Source organism: Mercenaria mercenaria, chromosome 18 (genome assembly GCF_021730395.1).
Source record: "Mercenaria mercenaria strain notata chromosome 18, MADL_Memer_1, whole genome shotgun sequence".
In the NCBI taxonomy this organism is placed as follows: Eukaryota; Metazoa; Mollusca; class Bivalvia; order Venerida; family Veneridae; genus Mercenaria; species Mercenaria mercenaria.
Genome location: NC_069378.1, coordinates 8,075,188 through 8,093,022, shown reverse-complemented (window position 1 = coordinate 8,093,022; position 17,835 = coordinate 8,075,188). Strand labels below are relative to the sequence as shown.

Sequence of the window (17,835 nt, the reverse complement as noted above, 5' to 3'; positions counted from 1 at the left end):
TCAAATGGGATAGCTCTCTTTACACTTCATATAGCTGAGCTAAAAACTTAAGCATAAGTTACTTACATGTATGTGTTTGTGTGCTTGTTTTGGGTTTAACGCAGTTCTTCAATAGTTTTTCAGTTACGTGACGGCGGGCAGTTAACCTAACTGGATTCTGTACCAGTACAAACCTGTTCTCTGAAAGACAGGAGGAAAATGAAGGCCCTGTATCACTCACCTGACCTATTGACCTAAAGATCATCAAGATTAACATTCTGACCAAGTTTCATTAAGATATGGTCATAAATGTGGTCTCTAAAGTGTTAACTAGCTGTTTCTCTGATTTGACTCGGTGACCTACTTTTTGAACCCACATGACCCAGATTCAGACCTGACCTAAAGATCATCAACATTAACATTCTGACTAAGTTTCATGTAGATAAAGTTTTAAATGTGGCCTCTAGTGTTAAAAAGCTTTTCCTTTGATTTGACCTAGTAACCTAGTTTTTGACCTCACCTGACCCAGATTAAAACTTGACCTATAGATCATCAAGATTAACATTTTGACCAAGTTTCATTACCATACGGTCGTACAGTTTTAACTAGCTTTTCCTTTGATTTGACCTGGTGATCCTAAATGACCCAGATTCAAACCAGACCTCATGTGGGGAAGTTGGCAGTTACTTGCGGAGAACAGGTTTGTACTGATACAGAATCCAGGAACACTGGTTAGGTTAACTGCCCGCCGTTACATGACTGAAATACTGTTGAAAAACGGCGTTAAACCCAAAACAAACAAACAAACAAATCAAACCAGACCTTGAGACTATCAAGATTAACATTCTGACCAAGATTCATGAAGATACAGTCATAAATGTGGCCCCTACAGTGTTAAAAAGCTTTTCCTTTGATTTGACCTGGTGACCTAGTTTTTGACACGAGACGACCCAATATCAAACCCGTCAAAGATTTTATTGAGGATAACATTCTGACCAAGTTTCAATAAGATTAGGCCAAAATTGTGACCTCTAGAGTGTTAACAAGCTTTTCCTTTGAATTGTCCTTGTGACCTAGATTTTGACCCCAGATGACCCAATATCAAACTCATTCAAGATTTAAATGCGAATAATATTCTGACCAAGTTTCATTAAGATTGAGCCAAAATTGTGACCTCTAGAGTGTTAACAAGCTTTTCCTCTGATCTGACCTGGTGACCTAGTTTTTAACCAAAGATGACCCAATATCAAATTCGTCCAAGACTTAATTGAGAGTAACATTCTGACCAAGTTTCATTAAGATTGGGCCAAAATTAGGACCTCTAGAGTGTTAACAAGCTTTTCCTTTTATTTGACCTTGTGACCTAGTTTTTGACCCAAGATGACCAAATATCGAACTTGTCCAAGACTGTATTGAGGGTAACATTCAAACTAAGTTTCATTAAGATTGGGCCAAAATTGTGACCTCTAGAGTGTTAACCGTCAAATTGGTGATGACCGATGGACGACGACAGACACAGGGCGATCACAAAAGCTCACATTTGAGCACTTTGTGCTCAGGAGATCTAAAAATTGCTAATTTTCCCACATGAATATGAGGTGAAGTAAGAATGACTTCAGACACAATGTCTTTTATCAAATTGTCATGGAGAACATGCAAAAAGCCAGGGGACTGAACTTATAACCTCACTATACATAGATCTGCACTCTTCTTATTGAGCTAAGTGGGCAGCCATAACTTATTAAAAACCCAAAAGGGAGTTATGTTACCCGAGTTCCGCATGTCAGATTATCACAGTGAACAGTGTGCAAAGTATTATCAATTCCCAAATGTGACATCAGCTTACATATAAAATCTTCACTAAATCTAAGATATGGACACAGAAGCTGTCAAGTAAATTGATGGATAGGTCAGTGAAACAGCTTTATTGCCAAGCTAAAAACTAGTTGACTAACATATCAAATTAGCAAGAGGATTTTAGTGTTCTTTTTCAAAATTGGGTTACCTCCCTTCAATTGTAAAATGGGTTCTATATAAAATTTTACTTGTTTTTTTTTTTAAGTTTACTTTTTTCTTAGTGCAGATGAATTAGTGAAAAATGATTCTAAATACAAAATTTAATGATCTACTTACCTAATACATGTTTTCCAAAAATGCCATACACTGTTTCCCTCACCATGTAGGTCAAAGACCTGCATCTCATTACCATTACAACTGAACTTCATACATTTCACTTCAAAAGAAGAGACATTTTTTCCAGTGTTTATTAAAGCCTAAAAAGTTCTAGATGTACAGGGATAATGTGGGTACAGGGAATGATAATGTGGGTACAGGGAATGATAATGTGGTAATTATAGACAATGTCAAGGTTCTGTGTTACCACATTGTATATACATCCTTTGTAAATATTGTAATATATCAAGTACTGATATCTTTAGGCCAAAATGGAATATTAGATAATCCAAATGTGAAGCCTCATAAAAAAAGTTGTTATTATTATTAAAAACATAATAAACTAAAAGTAAAAAAACAAGAGCTGTCAGTTGACAGCACGCTAAACTATTCTCAGTGCTTGATAGTATAATATAAGCTATGAGTAAAACTTTAACATCACAATAAGCATATTCTAAGTTGAAAAGGGGCCATAATTCAGTCAAAATGCTTGGTAGAGTTGCCTCCTCCTTTTTACAGACTGGGGTCATGATGGCTAACAAGTATGACAAAGATATCCAATGACTTGAAAATATTTGGGGTGTACGCAAACTTTAACATTTATTCTAAGTGAAAAGGCCATAATTCAGTCAAAATGCTTGATAGAGTTGCCTCCTCCTTTTTACAGACTGGGGTCATGATGGTAAACAAGTATGCAAAATATCAAAGCAATATCTCAATGGACTTTGAAAATATTTGGGGTGGTACGCAAACTTTAACATTTATTCTAAGTGGAAAAGGGGCCATAATTCAGTCAAAATGCTTGATAGAGTTGTCTGCTCCTGTTTACAGACTGGGGTCATGATGGTAAACAAGTATGCAAAATATCAAAGCAATATCTCAATGGACTTTGAAAATATTTGGGGTGGTACGCAAACTTTAACATTTATTCTAAGCGAAAAGGGGCCATAATTCAGTCAAAATGTTTGATAGAGTTGCCTCCTCCTTTTTACAGACTGGGGTCATGATGGTAAATAAGTATGCAAAATATCAAAGCAATATCTCAATGGACTTTGAAAATATTTGGGGTGGTACGCAAACTTTAACATTTATTCTAAGTGGAAAAGGGGCCATAATTCAGTCAAAATGCTTGATAGAGTTGTCTGCTCCTGTTTACAGACTGGGGTCATGATGGTAAACAAGTATGCAAAATATAAAAGCAATATCTCAATGGACTTTGAAAATATTTGGGGTGGTACGCAAACTTTAACATTTATTCTAAGTCGAAAAGGGGCCATAATTCAGTCAAAATGCTTGAAAGAGTTGCCTCCTTCTGTTTACAGACTGGGGTCATGATGGTAAACAAGTATGCAAAATATAAAAGCAATATCTCAATGGACTTTGAAAATATTTGGGGTGGTACGTAAACTTTAACATTTGTGTGACGCTCACGCTAATGCTAACGCCGACGCTGGGGCGAGTAGGATAGCTCCCATATTCTTCGAATAGTCGAGCTAATACGAGAGCCACAGTTGACCTCTGTTGCTGACCTTGAATATATGTATGACATACTGAATCATAAATGGTAATAAATGTGTTTTGTATAAACCATTAGCCCCTAAAAGGGGCCAAGTGCCACTATTTAGATAAAGTTGGAAGAAGATCTATAATGACACTACAGACCAAGTTTCATGCGATCCACCAAACAGTTGAGGAAAAGAAATCATTTTAACACTTTTCTTTTTTTAGCTCTAGTGACCCTAAAGGGGATATGGACCCTATTTGAACAAACTTGAGAGAGGACCTTATTAAGATACTACAGACAAAGTTTTGATGAAGAGCCTTCAAGCTGTTAATGAAAAGATATTTCTATTTTTAGCTTTAGTGGTCCCCTAAAAAGGGCCTAGCACCTCATCCCCCATTTGAATAAATGTGGGAGAGGACCCTATCATGATGGTAAAGATCTGCCAAGCAGTACATGAGAAGAAGTCTTCTAAATGCATTTCTATCTTAAGCTCTGTATGGGTTGGGGTGGTTTGGGAGAATGGGGGTGGAGGGGGTGGGGAATGTGGGTGGAAGCTTGAAAGAATTTAGTAGTGGGTTACCCAAGGAACATTTCCGAGGACTTATTTCTAAATCATACCAGCAGTTTTTGGGTAAAAAAGATTTTAAAGCCTTTCCTTTTGGTTGCCATGGCAACAAAACTTCTCAAAGGCTGACTTAGATTTGAAGGAATCTGAAATGTGACAATCAAAGGAACATCAACCGCCTCGATAGCCTAGTGGTAGAGCGTCCGCTTCGAGTGCGGGAGGTTGTGGGTTCCATCCCCGGCCGCGTCATACCAAAGACGTGAAAAATGGTACCAGTGGCTCCCTTGCTTGGCGCTCAGCATTAAAAGGGCAGAAACTGGCCTCTTCTCTCATACCCTCGTGACGATGGATTCCATCAGGAATGAGGTGTCGAGAGTGATTAAGTTGTAAAACTTCCTTCACAATCGACCTAAAATAAATTATGTATAAACTAAAGGAACATTCTTGGGATGTATGGTTGAAATTGGCTTGGTGTCATAGATGTTCTTTAAAGAAATTATGGAGAACATAAATTTCAGTACCTGCAAAATTCATGTGAGCTTGAACTTAGATCCAGAGATGATGCTAACCTGGCTGTCCCCAAACCACACATAGAATTCTTTTGCAAATCCCTATCATACTCTGGACCTGTAATCTGGAATGTCATTCCAGCAAATATTTGAAATTCAGATACACTTCAAAAACTCATACCTTCAATGGAAGTACTCTCAAGTTGGGACTACCAATTTTAATATGTAATTTCATGGTTTAAGCAAAATTTTCTTAAGTTTGTAATATATATGTATATATGCATGCCTTTGCTGTTTCTTTTATTATCTTCTTGTGTTTTATGCTACATTTGTTCATTATTAAACTTTCTTTTCAAGTTTGTTTCTCAGCTGTACAGCTGTATATTTATCAATCATTACTGTTCTCTGATTTGTAAATTTTGTAATTAATTTTGTATTTTTTGTTTAATAATGTGGAACATATTGAAAATTGGTTAAACACCAAATATGTTATCCACATAAAATAAAGTCGTTCTTATTATTATCATTTTAGAACAAAATAAAAACTGACAAGGAATAATACCTTTTGCTTTGGTGTTCGCAGCTCAAACCTTTCGCCTCATGGAAGTATGAACATGTATTGTTAACTTCTAACCCTCTGAAATACAAGAACAGAAGAGTAAATCTATAACTGGATAATAATGCACCTGTCAATATTTTGCCCGTCCGGGGGGGCGGCGGGCTCACCCAGGGGAATTTGACATTTCAAAAATTTTGTTGTCTAAATCCCCACCCTAGAGACAACCTTTTTTGTCTAAATCCCACCCTAGAGCCTGGTTGGTACATCAAATGTTTGTCAAATTCCCGCCTGTCTAAAGTCTTCTGTCTAAAGTCCCGTGTATGCCCGCCGCTCCCCCGGGCGGGCAAAATATTGACAGGTGCATAATAATCTATATTTAAATCAAGATTTAGCAATAGACAAGAACGAAATACATTTTGTTGCTGGGGAACTTGTTACAACCATTGTTTGCAGTCAGATTATATTCTCAAGATTTACAGCAACATGTTGTAACAGCTAAACAGTATGCTAGACTTTCCAAAAACACTTTGGTTTTAGAATTGCCAAAAACACTTTGTAAACACTGTTTCAAAATTAACTAATATAGCTGCATAATTACAAATGTGTGTCTTTCTGCAACATACATCACGTCATATATATAATGATGTCACTTTTAATTAGTTTAGAACACCAAATAGGAAAATTGCACTGCAGTGAAAAATATTTCTGAAACACTGTATATTTCTCTGAAAAATTCATATTCTGATTAATGAAGCCATGAAATAATCAACCTACCTAAGTTTCTGGTATTTGTCTTCTTCAGAGTTCCATATGAATTTTACCCTTTTCACAACAAAGTATCAGATCAGATTTTCATCCCTCTGAAAATAAGACAGAAGTATATTTTTTGTAACAAAATATTGATTTTTAAGTGTTCACTTGAATAATTTCTATGTAAAAAAACAGTTCATTAAAAAGTCTAATAATTCACCAATCCAAATCTATGCAACAGTAAAAAGTGGCTAAGTATTTTTCCTTTAGTTTTACTTCATTTTGAATGTTTCTAAGTTTCTAACATTTAATGAAAATGACAGGAATTTGATGACATGTTGGATGTACTGGAAATTAACACAAGGAAAAGACAGCTAACAGAAGCTCCCAATCAAGACTTTAGATATTCACCTCCGTTTAGATTTTTTAGTTATACAACGCTAATGGTCTATTTGAAAATGACCACCATAAATGGTCTAATAGTACGTACCAGTATTTGAAAATGACCCAGATTCACCATAATGGCAAAAGTGTTAAATACCTTTTTAGGTCAATCAGTGTTTGTATATAGCTTTAAAAGTAAAGACAATAAGAGCTGTCCGTAAGACAGCCAATGCTCAACTATTGTTGTCCCAGCAGGAAAATGTTACCCCAAAAGTTAAAATATCTATAGAGTTTCAATCCAGTATCTGCAATAGTTTTGGAGATAGTAACTGCATGCAAAACTTAACAAGAATTTTTGTTCAAAAGGGGCCATAATTTGACCAAAATGTAGGTCAGAGTTATGGGACTTGATGCAATAAATTAGTTTTATAACCCCGAAGGCACATGTGAAGTTTCAATTAAACATCTGCATTGTTCTGCAGATAGTAACTTGCACGCAAAATTTAAACCAGAATTTTCTAATTCTAAAAGGGGGCATAATTTGCCCAAAATACACGTCAAGGTCATGGGACTTGATCTAGTGAAGTTGATAACTGATCTAGAAAAATAAAAAATAAGTTTCAAATATATATGCCTTTAAGTAAGTATGTACTTGCATGTAAAACTTTTAACCAGGATTTTCTAGTCCAAACGGGGCATAAATTGGCCAAAATGCAGGTCAGAGTTGTATGGGGTTTGGTGCTATCAGCTGGTCCTATAACCCCAAAGACACATGTGAAGTTTAAATTTAATATCTGCATTAGTTTTGGAGATAGTAACTTGCATGTAAAACTTTAACAAGGATTTACTACGTCCAAAAGTGGGTATAATTTGCCCAAAACACATGTCAGAGTTATGGGACTTGATCCAGTAAGGTTAGTAAACTGCTCCAGAAAAATAAAAAATAAGTTTCAAATATATATGCCTTTAAGTAATAACTGTATGTACTTGAACGCAAAACTTTAACCAGGATTTTCTAAGTCCAAAAGGGGCATAATTTGGCCAAAATGCTGGTCAGAGTTATGGGACTGGATGTTATCAACTAGTTTTATAGCCCTGAAGACGACATGTAAAGTTTCAATTCAATATCTGCATTAGTTTTGGAGATAGTAACTTGCATGTAAAACTTTAACCAGGATTTTCAAAGTCCAAAAGGAAAGGGTGTATAATTTGCCCAAAATACATGACAGAGCTATGGGACTTGACCCAGTGCGGTTGATAATTGATCCAAAAAAGAAAATTCAAATCTATATGTCTTTTAATAATGCACGCAAAACTTTTAACCAGGATTTTCTAAGAAGAGGGTCATAATGACCCCGGATCACTCACCTGAGTAATATGAGCTGCAAGTTTCAAATGTCAAACTGATGATAAAATACATGTATTAAGAAAGTCAGTAGTTCACATTCATGGTCAATGAAATTTAGCTTTTATTATTTGTGTGCAAAACTGTATGTCATCAAAATTTCAAGGGTGTATCTTAAACAAGAGGGTCATGATGACCCTGTATCGCTCACCTAAGTAATATAAGCTACATGTTTCAAATCTCAAACTGATGATAAAATATTAAGAAAGTCAGTAGGTCACATTCATGGTCAATGAAATTCAGTTTTACGATTTGTGTGCAAAACTATATGTCATCAAAATTTCAAGGCTGTATATTAAAAAAACAAGAAAGTAGGTCAGCAGGTCAACGTCAGTCAAGTGACATCATATTACTTGGGGTCATCAGATAATTATAATTAAACAGTTCTGGAAATAGGATCAGATGATTTAAGTATTTTTCCTATATAACTCATATAACAACTAAGTGACCCCAGGGCGGGGTTCTTTTAACCCCAGGGCCATAATTTGAACAATTTTGGTAGAGGACTACTAGACAATGCATCATACCAAATATCAAAAGCCTAGGTCGTATGGTTTCAGACAAGAAGATTTTCAAAGCTTTTTCCTATATAAGTCTATATAAAACTTGGGACCCCCAGGGCAGTGCCTCTTTTCACCCCAGGGGTACAATTTGAACAATTTTGGTTGAGGACCACAAGACAATGCAACAAACCAAATATCAAAGGTCTAAGTGTTGTGGTTTCAGACAAGAAGATTTTAAAACTTTTTTCCTATATAAGTCTATGTAAAACTTGGGACCCCGGGGGCGGGGCCATATTTGATCCTAGGGGGATAATTTGAACAATCTTGATAGAGGACCACTAGATGATGCTACATACCAAATATCAAAGCCCTAGGCCATGTGGTTTTGTACAAAAAGATTTTCAAAGTTTTCCCTATATAAGTCTATATAAACCATGTGACCCCCGGGGTGGGGCCATATTTCACCCTAGGGGGATAATTTGAACAATTTTGGTAGAGGACCACTAGATGATGCTACACACCAGATATCAAAGCCCTAGGCCCTGTGGTTTTGGACAAGAAGATTTTTAAAGTTTTTCCTTTCGGTTGCCATGGCAACCAGAGTTCTGCATAGAATTCAATTCTTTGAAAAATTTTGAAAGGGGGCCACCCAAGGATCATTCCTGTGAAGTTTGGTGTAATTCTGCCCAGTGGTTTTTAAGAAGAAGATTTTTTAAGAAATTTTCCTATATAAGTCTATGTAAAACTTGGGACCCCAGGGGCGGGGCCATATTTGATCCTTGGGGGATAATTTGAACAATCCTGGTAGAGGACCACTAGAGGCTGTTTTACCAAATATCAAAGCCCTAGGCCATGTGGTTTTGTACAAGAAGATTTTCAAAGTTTTCCCTATGTAAGTCTATATAAACCATGTGACCCCTCGGGCAGGGCCATATTTGACCCTAGGGGGATAATTTGAACAATTTTGGTAGAGGACCACTAGATGATGCTACACACCAGATATCAGAGCCCTAGGCCCTGTGGTTTTGGACAAGAAGATTTTTTAAGTTTTTTCTTTCGGTTGCCATGGCAACCAGAGTTCTGCATGGAATTCAATTCTTTGAATAATTTTGAAAGGGGGCCACCCAAGGATCATTCCTGTGAAGATTGGTGTAATTCTGCCCAGTGGTTTTTAAGAAGAAGATTTTTTAAGAAATTTTCCTATATAAGTCTATGTAAAACTTGGGACCCCAGGGGCGGGGCCATATTTGACCCTAGGGGGATAATTTGAACAATCTTGGAAGAGGACCACTAGATGCTGCTTCATACCAAATATCAAAGCCCTAGGCCATGTGGTTTTGTACAAGAAGATTTTCAAAGTTTTCCCTATATAAGTCTATATAAACCATGTGACCTCTGGGGCAGGGCCATATTTGACCCTAGGGGGATAATTTGAACAATTTTGGTAGAGGACCACTAGATGATGCTACACACCAGATATCAGAGCCCTAGGCCATGTGGTTTTGTACAAGAAGATTTTCAAAGTTTTCCCAATATAAGTCTATATAAACCATGTGACCCCTCGGGTGGGGCCATATTTGACCCTAGGGGGATAATTTGAACAATTTTGGTAGAGGACTACTAGATGATGCTACACACCAGATATCAGAGCCCTAGGCCCTGTAATTTTGGACAAGAAGATTTTTAAAGTTTTTTCTTTCGGTTGCCATGGCAACCACAGTTCTGCATGGAATTAATTCTTTGAATAATTTTGAAAGGGGGCCACCCAAGGATCATTCCTGTGAAGTTTGGTGTAATTCTGCCCAGTGGTTTTTAAGAAGAAGATTTTTTAAGAAATTTTCCTATATAAGTCTATGTAAAACTTGGGACCCCGGGGGCGGGGCCATATTTGACCCTAGGGGGATAATTTGAACAATCTTGGTAGAGGACCACTAGATGCTGCTTCATACCAAATATCAAAGCCCTAGGCCATGTGGTTTTGTACAAGAAGATTATCAAAGTTTTCCCTATATAAGTCTTTATAAACCATGTGACCCCTGGGGCGGGGCCATATTTGACCCTAGGGGGATAATTTGAACATCTTTGGTAGAGGACCATTAGATGATGCTACACACCAGATATCAAAGCCCTAGGGCCTGTAGTTTTGGACAAGAAGGTTTTTAAAGTTTTTCCTTTCGGTTGCCATGGCAACCAGTTCTGTATGGAATTCAATTCTTTTAAAAAATTTGAAAGGGGACCACCCAAGGATCATTCCTGTGAAGTTTGGTGTAATTCTGCCCAGTGGTTTTCAAGAAGAAGATTTTTTTAGAAATTGTTGACGGACGACTGACGATTGACGAAGGACATCAAGCGGTCACAATAGCTCACCTTGTCACTTCGTGATAGGTGAGCTAAAAACAAGAAGTAGGTCAGCAGGTCAAGGTCACAGTCAAGTGACATCATATTACTTGGGGTCATCAGGTAATTATAATCAAACAGTCTTGGAAATAGGATCAGATGATTTTTTAAGTATCTTTCCTATATCAGAGCTCCAGAAAAGGGCTGTATTTTTGTAATTACGAATTTGTTAGGGATCATATACAAATTTATTTTAAAATGTGGTTGCATCAGTACAACATGTAAACAGTATTACAAATTTCAAAGGAAGATCGAGCCGAATTGCATGTCTGCGCCAAGTTGCACTAATCAAGTAAATCAACGCTGTCCCGACTGTTGACAATTTGCACTGTGTCAAATGAGTGTGGAATACACGAAACACACGCCATTAGCACAATGTAAGCTCTGCCTACTTCAGGTACTTGTGAGATTTTCCCGAGAAGTGTGAAGCAAATCAAACTAGAAAATGCTTTTGTAAAAAAGCGCATGTCTCCCCCAATGCAAAGTCCTATAGGCAAGAAGTCAAAAGGGGTCAGGAGCAAAAGTCAAAGAGACACTGATGGTTGGCTGCAATAGGGATTATCTACTTGGCATGTCCAGTCATCCTGCTAAATTTCAACACTCTTGGCCTAGTGGTTCTCAAGTCACTGTTCAGGCTTCTGTGACCTTGACCTTTGATCAAGTGACTCAAAATAAATAGGGGTCATCTACTCCGCATGTCCAATCATCCTATTAAGTTTCAACATTGTAGGTCAAGTGGTTCTCAAGTTATTTCCAAAAAATGATTTTACATGAACAGGCCACTGTGACCTTGACCTTTAATAGACTGACCCCAAAATCAACAGGGGTCATCTACTCTGCATGTTCAATCATCCTATGAAGTTTCAACATTATGGGTCAAGTGGCTCTCAAGTTATTGATCGGAACTGGTTATCAATGTTCAGGCCCCTGCGACCTTGACCTTTAACGAAGAGACCCCCAAAACAACAGGGGTCATCTACTCTGCATGACCTATCATCCTATGAAGTTTCATCATTCTGGGTCAAGTGGTTCTCAAGTTACTGACCAGAAATGGTTTTCAATGTTCAGGCCCCTGTGACCTTGACCTTTCACAGAGTGACCCCAAAATTGTTAGGGGTCATCTACTCTGCATGACCAATCATCCTATTAAGTTTCAACATTCTGGGTCAAGTGGTTCTCAAGTTACTGACCGGAAATGGTTTTCAATGGTCAGGCCCCTGTGACCTTGACCTTTAATGGAGTGACCCCAAAATCGATAGGGGTCATCTACTCTTTATGACCAATCATCCTATGAAGTTTCAACATTCTGGGTCAAGTGGTTCTCTAGTTATTGATCGGAAATGGTTTTCAATGTTCAGGCCCCTGTGACCTTGACCTTTGACGGAGTGACCCCAAAAAAAATAGGGGTCGTCTACTCCAGCAGCCCTACAACCCTATGAAGTTTGAAGGTTCTAGGTCAAATGGTTCTCCAGTTATTGCTCGGAAATGAAGTGTGACGTACGGACGGACGGACGGACAGGACAAAAACAATATGTCTCCTGGGGGAGACATAATTATCCGATACACTACAGTTGATTGTATTCAGCCAATTAGCGCCGCGGTTACGTATTTGACATTTTGTTTAATTGTCAGCATGTCCGAGAGCAAAAAGAAACAATGTTTTATAACCGTGCGATTAATTGGAATATTGTACACATTTTTTGTCATATATGGTAAAAGAACGACATGTAATGCATTATTATGTTAAATCTAACTGACTTCCATCGATGAATTGATTTGAATATAATATGTCATTTTAGTTTACACAGTTTTACTTTCAGTTTTTATCTGGAGCTCTGTATATAACTGACATAATAACTAAGTGACCTCAGGGCGGGGCCTCTTTCAACCCCAGGGGCATAATTTGAACAATTTTGGTAGAGGACTACTAGACAATGCATCATACCAAATATCAAAAGCCTACGTTGTATGGTTTCAGACAAAAATATTTTTAAAGCTTTTTCCTATATAAGTCTATATAAAATTTGGGACCCCCAGGGCAGAGCCTCTTTTCACCCAAGTGGTAGAATTTGAACAATTTGGTTGAGGACCATAAGACAATGCTACAAACCAAATATCAAAGGTCTAAGTGTTGTGGTTTCAGACAAGAAGGTTTTTAAACTTTTTTTCATATATAAGTCTATGTAAAATCAAGTGACCCCTGGGGCGGGGCCACATTTGACCCCGGGGGAATAATTTGAACAATCTTGATAGAGGACCACTAGATGATGCTACATACCAAATATCAAAGCCCTAGGCCATGTGGTTTTGTAGAAGAAGATTTTCAAGTTTTCCCAATATAAGTCTATATAAACCATGTGACCCCCGGGTGGTGCCATATTTGACCCTATGGGGATAATTTGAACAATTTGGTAGAGGACCACTAGATGATGCTACACACCAGATATCAAAGCCCTAGGCCATGTGGTTTTGGACAAGAAGATTTTTAAAGTTTTTTCTTTCAGTTGCCATGGCAACCAGAGTTCGGCATGGAATTCAATTCTTTGAAAAATTTTGAAAGGGGGCCACCCAAGTATCATTCCTGTGAAGTTTGGTGTAATTCTGACTAGTGGTTTTCATAAAGAAAATTTTTTTAGAAATTGTTGACGGACGACGCACGGCGGACATCAAGCGGTCACAATAGCTCACCTTGTCACCTTGTGACAGGTGAGCTAAAAACATAAAAAGCTACCATCGTTCAATTTTTTACATCCTGGTTTGTTTACCTTGTCAAAAGTAACTATAAGAACTGATCCCCCAGGACGGTAAAGACCGACACTACTGGCTTATCAACTAACTTCTCTTACAAAATGTGTCTTATATTTAGGCCAAGATATATAATAGTCACTGATGTATGTCAGTTTATTGTAACCTTGAACTTCATGGTACAGCTCTGGGTTATGAACTTGAAAGGCACCTTGATATGGTCAAAATTTGTTCCAAGTTGTTTGAGAATTGGCCTTTGTCTTAGGATGTTACATATAGGACAAAAATATGGAGTCTGACAGAATGCTGGAAAAGTACCTGTGATCCTAATAATCTGTCTAGGAATTAGCAGGAGACTAACAAAACTGTAGCAGACTCACACAGAACAAATTACAATCACTTTTCTATCATATTTCATTCTAACTGTAACAACTCATACCTGAACTGCAGATTTTTATCCGCTTTCTCTCTTCTGTGTCTGTACTAACACCACTTACAACCTGAAAATACAATTTATAAAACCCCCACTTTCTTCATGTTAGGTTATTGTAGCAACATAATTTATCAAAAGTATTCACAGGATATTTGGTTGTTTCAGTGTAAGTTCAAAATATCTTTCATCAAGGGAACATCAGATATAATAGTTTTACAAGCAGTTACAAGCAAAAACTTAAGTTCTGATGTCCAAATGTTAAAGATATTTTGATGTAACACACGTGAAACAAACAAATTTCCTTTCGTTCCATTTTATTTTATTTTCCCAAGTGTGGTATACATACAGTATAATATTAAAAAATATATTCTATATTAATTTTGTCACCTAAAATGGAACAGCAGCAGTCATTCTATGAAGTCAAGCATCTTTCATTCAAGGAAACCATCAAGGATTTTTTAATTTATTTATAGATGACTGGACATGTAAGTATGTCCAAATGAGGCAGCTATAAAGCCAGACTGTTATCCTGTGACCTAAACTCGTACAGGAATTTAGATTTTCTGTTCACTAGCTTAAAACCTATTAGCAAAATATCAAGTCCACTTACCATATTCTTGTATAACATCCTCATGGAGCTTCCAGTTTATCATATCTCATTAACTTATGTCTGTTCTGTATCTTCATTGTTCTTTCCACCCAAGCTATAATGTATAATAACTACATGAGCCAGCCTATAACACATTCAAAGTTCATTTTATTTATTTATTTTGTTTGGTTTTAACGTTGCACCGACAAAATTACAGATCATATGTGGACTTTCTAGCTCTGATTGTGCATGAAAATCCTCTGTGCATTATTTCATCAAGAGTGGGCATCTGGGTAGAACCACTGACTTTCCGCAATCCACCTGGATAGCTTCCTCACATGAATTCAATGCTCCGAGTGAGGCTCGAACCAACATCGACGCGAGGTAAGTGATCTGAAGTCAGCAACCTTAACAACTCGGCCATGGAGACCCCTACATTCAAAGTTCAGAATATATCTAGAATATTATTCAGGGTGTTTAATTAGAGTATTCATGCTTTATTTGGCTATTACTGAAAGGACTTTTGTGTAACTTGACACTTCAGCACTTACTGACCCTTAAATTCCATTTGCGTTATAACCTTTAGCCTGCTGGCGTCAAGTGAATCTGCCTTTGTGACCAGTGCAATATATTTGCATACACTGACAAAAGCTCTGGAGGTTTCACATCAGTCTGATCCAGAACCACCTTCTTGCTTGGCATTTCAGCAGCAGAATGTTTCCATTCAGCATAATGCAGGAAGGAGAGGTGGCCAAGCTTTTTGGCAGTGCAGTCATACATTAGAATGCCTGATTAAGTGCTGGAGATCTAACAAAAATGCTTTACAAGTTACCTGATATTAGAGCTTCAACCATTGAATGCTTTGCTGGACACACACTTCCTGTCTTGTAAGGGATCTGGTCTGTTCTGGTGAAGGTACAGGCTGCCAATGTTACAAGTCTGATGTTCTACATGTATGTTCATCAATATTGATATATCTGTAAATGGATGCTAATGAGAAGTCTATAATGGAAATTCTTCTGTATATAAGGCACAGCAAAGCAGCTGTACGCACTGTGTATATAAATTTTTTTTTATATCTTTCTTCTTGACTGCTCCTTGGTACAATGTCAGACAGTTAAAAATTTCCTTCTCAGAATAACAATATGTCCTGTCTGAATTTAAAGACATGCATCCGTAATATTTCATTACAAGTTCTGCAGATTATTTACACTGTTTCGAAAGTATTGATCTCTGTATAGTAGTATTTTTTCCATAATTTGAGAAAGTTATTTTGTAAACATGAAATTATGTCGTAAGAAAATTCTGCCTCAGGGGTCGGCTTAACTCTGTTGAGCACTTGCCCATAGGGTAATTTTTGGGGATCTTTCAAACATTTCAAATATTTCACTTGTCTATTGGGCAACTGAGTTTAATTTTTTGCTTGCCCACACTCCACTTTTACCTGCCCAAGGCAATAAGGTGGTTCTCTAGTTAGTTTTTTTTATCAGCAACAGCTTTCCATGTTCAGGCCCTTGTGACCTTGACCTTTGATCTACTACCCTAAAAATATTACAGGCCCTATCACCCTATGAAGTTTTAAGGTTCTAGGTCAAACGGTTCTCCAGTTATTGAAAACAAGAGGGCCATGAAGGCCCTGTATCGCTCACCTGACCTACTGACCTAATGATCATCAAGATTAACATTCTGACCATGTTTCATTTAGATATGGTCATAAATGTGGCCTCTAAAGTGTTAACTAGCTATTCCTTTGATTTGACCCAGTGACCTAGTTTTTGACCCGACATGACCCAGATTCGATCTTGATCTAAAGATCATCAAGTTTAACATTCTGACCAAGTTTCATGAAGATACAGTCATAAATGTGGCCTCTAGAGTGTTAACAAGCTTTTCCTTTGACTTGACCTAGTGACCTAGTTTTTGACCCCACCTGACCCAGATTTAAACTTGACCTAAAGATCATCAAGATTAACATTCTTACCAAGTTTCATTAAGATATGGTCATAAATGTGGCCTCTAAAGTGTTAACTAGCTCTTCCTTTGATTTGACCCGGTGACCTAGTTTTTGACCCAACATTACCCAGATTCAAACCTCGTCACCTCAACGCAACAAAGTCGTATCTTATTATAAATTTATACAGAGATACGACTTTGTTGCGTTGAGGTGACGAGTCCTGTCCTAAAGATTATCAAGTAAACATTCTGACAAAGTTTCATGAAGATACAGTCATAAATATGGCCTCTAAGAGTGTTAACAAGCTTTTCCTTTGATTTGATCTAGTGACCTAGTTTTTGACCCCACCTAACCCAAATTTGAACTTGAGCTATAAATCATCAAGATTAACATTTTTACCAAGTTTCATTAAGATATGGTCATAAATGTGGCCTCTACAGTGTAAACTAGCTTTTCCTTTGATTTGACGGGGTGACCTAGTTTTTGATCCTACATGACCCAGATTCAAACTGGACCTTAAGCTCATCAATACATTTGTATTAACATTCTGACCAAGTTTTTGACCCAACATTACCCAGATTCAAACCTGTCCTAAAGATTATCAAGTTTAACAATCTGACAAAGTTTCATGAAGATACAGTCATAAATATGGCCTCTAAGAGTGTTAACAAGCTTTTCCTTTGATTTGATCTAGTGACCTAGTTTTTGACCCCACCTAACCCAAATTTGAACTTGAGCTATAAATCATCAAGATTAACATTTTGACCAAGTTTCATTAAGATATGGTCATAAATGCAGCCTCTACAGTGTTAACAAGCTTTTCCTTTGATTTGACCTGGTGACCTAGTTTTTGACCCCAGATAACCCAGTATCGAACTTGTCCAAGATTTTATTGAGGATAACACTCTGATCAAGTTTCATGAAGATTGGGCCGAAATTGTGACCTCTAGAGTGTTAATATGCTTTTCCTTCGATTTGACCTGGTGACCTAGTTTTCGACCCCAGATGACCCAATATCAAAGTCGTCCAAGTTTTTATTAAGGGTAACATTCTGACCAAGTTTCATTAAGATTGGGCCAAAAATGTGACCTCTACTATGTTAACAAGCTTTTCCTTTGATTTGACCCGGTGACTTACTTTTTAACCCCAGATGACCCAATATCAAACTCTTCCAAGATTTTATTGAGGGTAACATTCTGACTAAGTTTCATTAAGATTAGGCCAAAATTGTGACCTCTAGAGTGTTAACAAGCTTTTCCTTTGATTTGACCTGGTGACCTAGTTTTTGACCCCAGATGACCCAATATCAAACTCGTCCAAAATTTTATTGAGGGTAACATTCTGACCATGTTTCATTAAGATTGGACCAAAAATGTGACCTCTAGAG

At 37.3% G+C, this 17,835-nt stretch overlaps 1 long non-coding RNA gene across 9 annotated transcripts in view; it reads right to left on the bottom strand.

Moving 5' to 3' along the window:
* The window catches only part of LOC123538457 (uncharacterized), a 30,462-nt gene that overhangs the window by 10,569 nt on the left and 2,058 nt on the right, over positions 1 to 17,835 (bottom strand). For 5 of the 9 annotated variants that reach the window (XR_008368509.1, XR_008368510.1, XR_008368508.1 and 2 more), the window contains exons 2-8: positions 15,327 to 15,471; positions 14,516 to 14,609; positions 13,912 to 13,972; positions 6,063 to 6,148; positions 5,292 to 5,366; positions 4,742 to 4,854; positions 2,113 to 2,212 (exon numbers count right to left, since the gene is read on the bottom strand). This is a non-coding gene — a long non-coding RNA (uncharacterized LOC123538457). Of the gene's footprint in view, positions 1 to 66; positions 181 to 2,112; positions 2,213 to 4,741; positions 4,855 to 5,291; positions 5,367 to 6,062; positions 6,149 to 13,911; positions 13,973 to 14,515; positions 14,610 to 15,326; positions 15,472 to 17,835 lie in introns of all 9 variants that reach the window. The other 4 variants (XR_008368506.1, XR_008368512.1, XR_008368511.1 and 1 more) reach the window with 4 other exon arrangements.